The sequence below is a fragment of the Papaver somniferum genome, chromosome 1 (genome assembly GCF_003573695.1).
Source record: "Papaver somniferum cultivar HN1 chromosome 1, ASM357369v1, whole genome shotgun sequence".
In the NCBI taxonomy this organism is placed as follows: domain Eukaryota; kingdom Viridiplantae; phylum Streptophyta; class Magnoliopsida; order Ranunculales; family Papaveraceae; genus Papaver; species Papaver somniferum.
The window spans coordinates 188,666,996-188,674,717 of record NC_039358.1 but is presented as its reverse complement, the minus strand read 5'-3'; positions in this window follow the sequence as shown (position 1 = coordinate 188,674,717).

Sequence of the window (7,722 nt, the reverse complement as noted above, 5' to 3'; positions counted from 1 at the left end):
ATTGCTACAACTCTCATAAACACGTCTAAGACATCATTGATCAGTAAAACACTTGTATTGTGCACCATGATTCAAATCTTAAGTGTTTAAATGAACATGATATTGCTTATAAGTTCAAAAGGCATATTTTATGAGAACTATCATTATATATGGTCCAGGTACTAGAACATAATGTATATTCTCCTATGTGATTTCAAGACATATTTCTCACATATTTATATGGACTCCTTACAAGAGTTTCATCCAAACAGAGAAAGTGTTTGCTTGAATCTCAAGTTATCTTAGCTTGAGCTCTAAGCAATCATAGTATTGAACATCTATAAATAGAGAGACTCTATCAACTGGGAAATTTAATCCCTGACATTTCTATGTCCTAGTTGTTTGCTAGAGTCGTCCTCTATTGACTTAGTTTTCCTCGATAAACGTAATTAGGTGTATGATAAAGAGATTACTTTGGGATAGTTAAGCCATGTCCGAATATCTTTACCTTGATAGTTCGTATATCATGATCTTGTTCATTCTGTTATTGAGGTTTCAGTAATCTCTTTCAGGAACGAGATAAATAGGAATCACAAAGTTCTCTTTGTCTCAGACTTTATGATTTCTCAAGATAGATATCTGAAAAACTATTCTTAAGCGATTAGTTTTAAGGTTGTTCTTGAGAGGTGGTTAAGAACCTAGGATTCTCTGATAGCTGAGTTTAAGTGTTCCAGATTTGCGAGGTTTGCAAGCTTTTTCTATTGCAAACATATTTCCAAGATGTTAGAGAATTTTTCGGTTGAACCCACCAAGCGTTGGTATGTCAAGGTTGGTTGTCATATTTTAGTTTCAAAACTCAAAGTCGCTTGATTAGATTACTAGAGTCAACTTTGTTAGGTTATAATAGGAAGTAGAAATGTTGAGATATACAAGTATTAATCTGAAGACCTGAAGGTTCTGAAGACGTATCGACATCAACGAACACATCATCATTCTATTTTAGGTTAGTAATACAAGACTTGACTTGTTTCCATTTCTATTTATATTACTCTCAAGTCGTTTAGATTGAAAACATAACATGCGAAGTTATATATATATAAAACTCTAGTATTAGAAACTTGATCATTTTATTATGATCAAAGTGTTAAGGAATAATATACAAGTTGTATCACAACTTTGGTATATTGAATTACGAAGTATAACACATATCTTTTGAACTTCGTAATTGCGACATAGACACTCTCTTTGTAACTTGTTACTAGATTGTGCGGCAAACTTAGGATTGATTTCATTCCCAGAAAATCTATATTTCATTACATGAATTTAAGGAAGTAGACTTCCGAAACTTGTTTTGTAGTTGAGAAAAATCAATGGATTGGTGGTACAGTTCCCATTAGGGATCTATAGAAGGACCGATCCCTATTTGAGGATCTCTAGCAGGACCGATCCTTACCTATTAGGGATCTCTAGCTGGACCGATCCCCATTGCAAAACCGATTTCCAATATCACGTATACTTTAGGGTTTGTGTGATTTCAGAAGTTGGGTATGCAAAATAGGAAAATTGGAGATGTCGACATTGTGAGTAATTTGAACATGTGTATAAATATTACTCCCTCCGTTTTTGGAAAAGATATACTTTCACTTTTTCATTTTAGCCTAAAATATCCCAAACTGAAAAAGTGATAGTGTCTCTTTTCCAAAAACGGAGGTAGTATGTTTTATTGTTCAAATAATATTATTTTATACTCAAGGTGAAATCGCAACCGAAATATTTAAGAATCTTTTGTGAAGATTTTCGAATGTATATATTTTATTTTTCCAGCAAGTAAAGATTTTACTTGTATGCTAGCTAATATTGAGTTGTATTCCAAGAGGGATTTCGGTATTACAGTTGGATATTTTTGGAATTAGACAAAACCGAAAATGGGAATATATTTCATATCTTGAGAATATTTTCGGTTATGGAAATTACTTGGTGTCCAAACCACCTTGGTCTATAAATAGTGAAGTTTGTTCTTCTTACAAACTTGTTCCGAGGGAGGCCCTTCATTTTGTAGTCACTGCTGTATCCGACTAAAAGTATTACTTGTAATACCATATTGGAGAGGAGGGTAGCCTAATTAGGCGAAATCTTTTACGTCCACTCGTTTAAAGACTTTTATGGGATCAAGAAGCGTCTAGATAGTACCGCTAGTGGTAAACTAGAATTTGTATTATCGATTTGATTGACTAATTGTTGTTAAACCTTGATTGCACCTAGTTTATTTATTCTGAGAACCTTCTATTCTGATATAAGGTCATGCGAACTTGATTAAGGATTAACGGTAGTTCAGATCTGCTCTTAGATCTGACGATAGGCTTGTAATCATTCATTGCTAGCAGACTCCATTCTGTGCGTGATCGGTCACAAGTGGATCAAGTTTGTTTGTGCAGGTACTTTAAAGACATTGAAGATTTCTTATTGGTTTATGATCATTGTGATTTACATCGTGCACACACTTGATCAAAGATGGGATCCGTCTAAGCTTTGTTTATGTTTAATAGACAACTGATTGTTGATTTTATAGATCGACAAACTATCATTTGGTGGTATTCTTCAGTATCCGAATCTGATAATTTCTAAACTTAGATATGGTTATCTTGATAATCTAGATCTTGGTTGATCTAAACCGAACAAAGGAGTTTATATTATTTAAACGGAAGAACCTTTGTTGAACTCAATAATAATCTCTCATTTACTTCTTGATATTGATAGAGCGATTACCGAAAAAATTAGTCCTTTACAGTTTTAGAAAAAGATCCAAAGAGTTGAGTGCTTGAAGTCTTCACAGCGGCTGAAACAACTTAAGATAGTGAACTCTATCTTAGGATTCGCGTCTGTTGGCCAGATTGGTTGTAGTCGCACGGATACTGTTAGAGCACTGCTCGGTCGAACTCGCAAGCGTTTCTATCTCAATCTTGTTTGTCAAGTTTAGTTGTCAAAACTATAAGTCTTAATTTATAGTCTACCTATAATTATGTCTCGGATTAGGATATAATGTGTAGTTGAGCTTTAGAATTCACGACGTTCATCGATTGAAGACGAAGAACTACTAAGGCGATCTTGTGGAACTTCATCACAAAAGGTATGTGGAGACCTGAACTCATCAATCACTCAGAAGTCTATTCTATCTCCTATTGAGACAAAAGTCGTATAACTATCTAGACTTTATATTATACACATTTGATATTTCGAGCTGAGTTTAAGAAAACCTTCGTATGACAGATGAAGAAACATTTGATGAGTTTAATCACAAAGTGTCTGAAATTGTTAATGCATCTTTTGCATTGGGTAAGACCACTCCTGAAAAGGACATTGTGATGAAAATTCTCAGATCGTTGCCATCTAGATACGATCTAAGAAGCATGCCATCGTTGAGGGAAATAACCTTGATACACTTTCCAGAAACACTCTGATAGGAAAGTTAAAAATTCTTGATCTTGACACAGGCAGAACGTTCACGTTCAACGCTGTGACCAAAACAAGTGCATCCTCTCACTTGTCTTGGGCTGATGAATGTTGCTCCAATCGTGTTGATTTTGATAAAGCACTGATAATCAGAAAGGTCAAGGATTTGATAAAGAGAAGAAATAGATGTGATGAATATCCATCTTCAGTTGATGCTTCAGATGGTTCAATGGAAGACAAGTCTACTTTGGATGTCTCAGATGAGTCTACTACTGATTCTCTCTCCACTTCAATTTCTGATTCAGAACTTGAATATGACACAGAGTTTCTTGATCTTTTGAATAAAGAAATTCTTCAAGAAAACCTTCACTTAAAGGCCTCCTTAAATAAAATTGAATCATCACTCCAGGCGAAAATTATTGAGATAGAGCGTCTCAATGACAAGTTCGTCAGAACCATGTCTCTGAAGGAAGAAAAGATTAACACTCTCAAGTATGACCTGCAAAGGTTATCTGGAAGCTCTGACAAAATTGCAGCAATGTTATTTGGTCAGAGATCTTTTGGAAACACTAATGGTTTGGGGTTCAAAAGCAAAACTCAAGGTTCAAAGTTGTCCACCCCAGAAACAACGACTGTTGATTGTTGTGTTAAACAGGAAGAGTCGCATAATGACGAAAAATCCTCATTAATCTGTTCCTTTTGTGGACATTCGAAGCATGATCAGAATACATGTTGGAGATTCAAAAGGAGCAACTTCAGAATCACCAAACTTCAAAAGAACATGCAGAAAATGAATCTGGATCAGGATAACCAAGCTCTTTTTAAAAATTCCAGATCTAGGCGAGGTAAGAAATCTGTTTACACAACAACCAGTGTTAAGCCACGAAAAAACAAGAGATGTGAGCATATGGCTCACTTCATCACCAGCATTCATCCTCATTTAGCTTGGGAAAAATGAGGTTTGCACCTAAGATGGCTCAAGTTGTTGTTTGTAAGTCTTCTTCTTATATTAAGAAAATATTCTCCTAGAAAGATAGAAGGCGGATAACAAATCCTGATAGACTTATTCAATGTCCTCTAGGGTTTTGAGTTCATAAATCCGTTTTTATTCTTGCGACTTCTCTTTCTCATTTCTGTTCAAAATGGACTGTCTCATGGATCCTGTGACTAGAGGGATTACAAAAAGAGATGCAGTTGAAGAGGAATCTCTTCCTCAAGAGTAAAGAAAGCGAAGCCGACAATCAATGGAGAAGGTTCTTCCTCTAACCGTCTCTTATCTGTTTGTCATTATGGTAATGATCTTAGAGGTTTGGTGAAAGATTTCATCAACAAAAGAAACAATTTAAAATATCAAATTGTTTCGTCTTTAGAAGAGATAGATCACTATGAACAAATGTTGTCTCTAACCAAGAACACCTTGCGTGGGATAAAAAGAGAACTTAGTGAGTTGACTGATATTTCTGAAGATTTGGAGGAATTGAACGATCCCATAATCAATGGGTTTTTCAATAATGAGAAGGAATTCTCAGTAGATGCTCTGAGAAAGCTCTACATTGCCTAGTAAATCTTCTATTTTTCTTGTTTTGTTTAGAAGAATAACTAGAGTTTGGAATAGCCATTATTGTGATTACACATAGCTATGTCCAACGTTTTCATCTTCATGTTTTTAGATTTATTGGTTTAAGCTAAATTGTTTGGAAGATGATTTTTTACAGTATTAATCTTTATGGTTTTATATATTGCAAATTATTATGGGATATGTGTGTTTGCGTCCGTGAACTATGTTTGTCCCATACCTTGTCAAAAATAAAATCTTTCATAAGTCGATATGCATGTATTGATAAAAGAATGAACAAACTTTTGACAAATACAAAAGTTAAGCCTATTATGTCAATTATTGATGGAAGATAGGTTAAAATCTTTTGTTTTCAAGGATTATGTCTATTGTATGTCATTGTGCAAATGGTGATGGAAAATAGAATGAGTCCTTGCTAATTCCACGGTATTAGGTCGATCTCCGATCCAAAAATTTTGTGTATATATTGTGTTGCTCCATAAGGTGTCTTATGTTGAGCTCTATCGACTGAGTTATTATTTTGGCTTAGTTGTTGCTCCGTGAGATGTTTTATGTTGAGCATATTCAACTAAGTTAATCATCTTGTTTGGTTATTTAGTTGTTGCTCCGTAAGTTTTCTTATATCGAGCATGACCAATTAAATTGATTACTTTTTGTGATTAGTTTGGTTGTGTATCTCGATTAGATTAATTATGGGTTCTCTTGTGATTAATCTAACTGAGTATTTTTAACTCTCCATAAGTTCACTTATGTTGAGCATTTCCGGTTAAATTGATCATGAATTCTCTTGTGGTTAATTTAATTGAGTATTTTGGATTCAAATTCATACTTGTATGTGATTTGTTATGTCCAAAGAAAACCTTCTTTTCTTTCGAAATTAAGGTCGCTCTTGTTGTTCTTTCTGGAATGACATATTATGGGGGAGAGTACTTAATTGAACTTGTGCTTAATTGCCAAATCTTTACGGGGAGTGCGGCTGTGGAATATTATAGGGGTTATCTTGTATCTTTAAACTCCTTGATGAATGCATTTAGCTTCGGCTTTAGGATTGCATCTAAATAAGTTGATATATGGTTTCTTTTGGTCATGAAATATCTCTTTCGGAAATTTCATTAGGATCCCATTCTTGTACCTTTGCCAATTTTATTGACAAAAAGGGGGGGAATTAATATGTAGTTCACACTACAAATACATATGGTTTTTGGATCATTATGTAAGGGGGAGTGGTTTCCATGTGAGATGGAGTATTGACTAAGGGGGAGTGATACATATCACCATAGTATTGTTGTTGAAGTTGTGATACAATTGAACTTTGACGCTGTATAATGATATTATGACACTGTATAACAATGATCGAGAATTATGTTTTCTCATTGTTATAGCTACGGATTTTCAACAACGATGATGCTGAACTTACAACCTTTGGGATCATTGGAGTACTTGGAAGTGACGAAGATTTCGAGTAATGTTGAAGATTAGACATGTGGAATAGGAGCTACAAAAGTTAATTTATTTATTTTTTGTATTCCATATGTATTAATAGTTTTGTCACTAAAATTGACAAAGGGGGAGATTGTTAGAGCATTGCTCGGTCAAACTCGCATGCGTTGCTATCTCAAGCATGTTTGTCAATGTTAGTGATCAAAACTATAAGTCTTGATTTCTATCCTACTATAGCTAAGGTCTCGGACTAGGATAGAAAGTGTAGTTGAGCTCAAGAACTCCATGACAATCATCATACAAGACGAAGGACTACTCAAGGAACTGGTGGATCTTCATTAACTAAAAGGTATGTGGATACTTGAACTTATCTATCACTCAAAAGTCTATATACTTTATCTCATATTCTTGAGACAAAAGTCGTTTTGAAATTTAGACTTTGATTATACACATTTGCTATTTCGAGCCGAGGTTATCTCGCCTATCTATTTCTCGAAATATGTGTTGGTAAGCTTTTGCTTTGGCCAAGTTTATCTTTACCTAGTGACAAAAGTCATGTTATGTTTCAATCACTTTGAAAATTGCTCTGACGAAAAATGGTTTGTGAATAACAACTATATAACGTCCTCTGAGAATGTTTCAATGTTTGAAATGAGAGTTTAGATTATATAACCATCGGTGGATATAAGCATTGTTGCGGACACACATATATGTATAAGTCCTTATTCCTTGAACCGAAGTTTGCGAACTTTGTTGATCAAGAGAACCGGAATAGTGGCGTGAGCTAAGTTTGCGAACTCAGTTCGCGAACCCAGTCGGCGAATTGGCGGAAGTTCTCGACCCGAGAATATATGCTGGAGTTTGTGAACTCCTTCCGGGAACTTAAGTCCGCGAACCCAATCCGCGAACTTGAGTTGGTTATATCTAAAAACGATTGTTTGTGAACTTATTCATATTAACTAAGGAATGCTAAATGCAAAACGTGGCTATATAGTTCATGAACCAATTCGAGTGAATCAAATCATTTTTGCTTCAATTGTGTCTTGTGTAGTTACATAAGATTTCATTGCAATTGAACAACTCTCTAACTAGTTCATTTGAGTCATTTGAACTAGTTATGGTGAAGAAGAACATGGTTTATATGAAATTGATCATATGGCTAACCATTGGTTAACTATTGTTGAACCAACAAATGTTTATGTTTGGGTACGGTTACATAAACCCAAAATAGTACATCTCATTTGTGTGTAACAAGATAAGTTTTCTATCTAACGGTT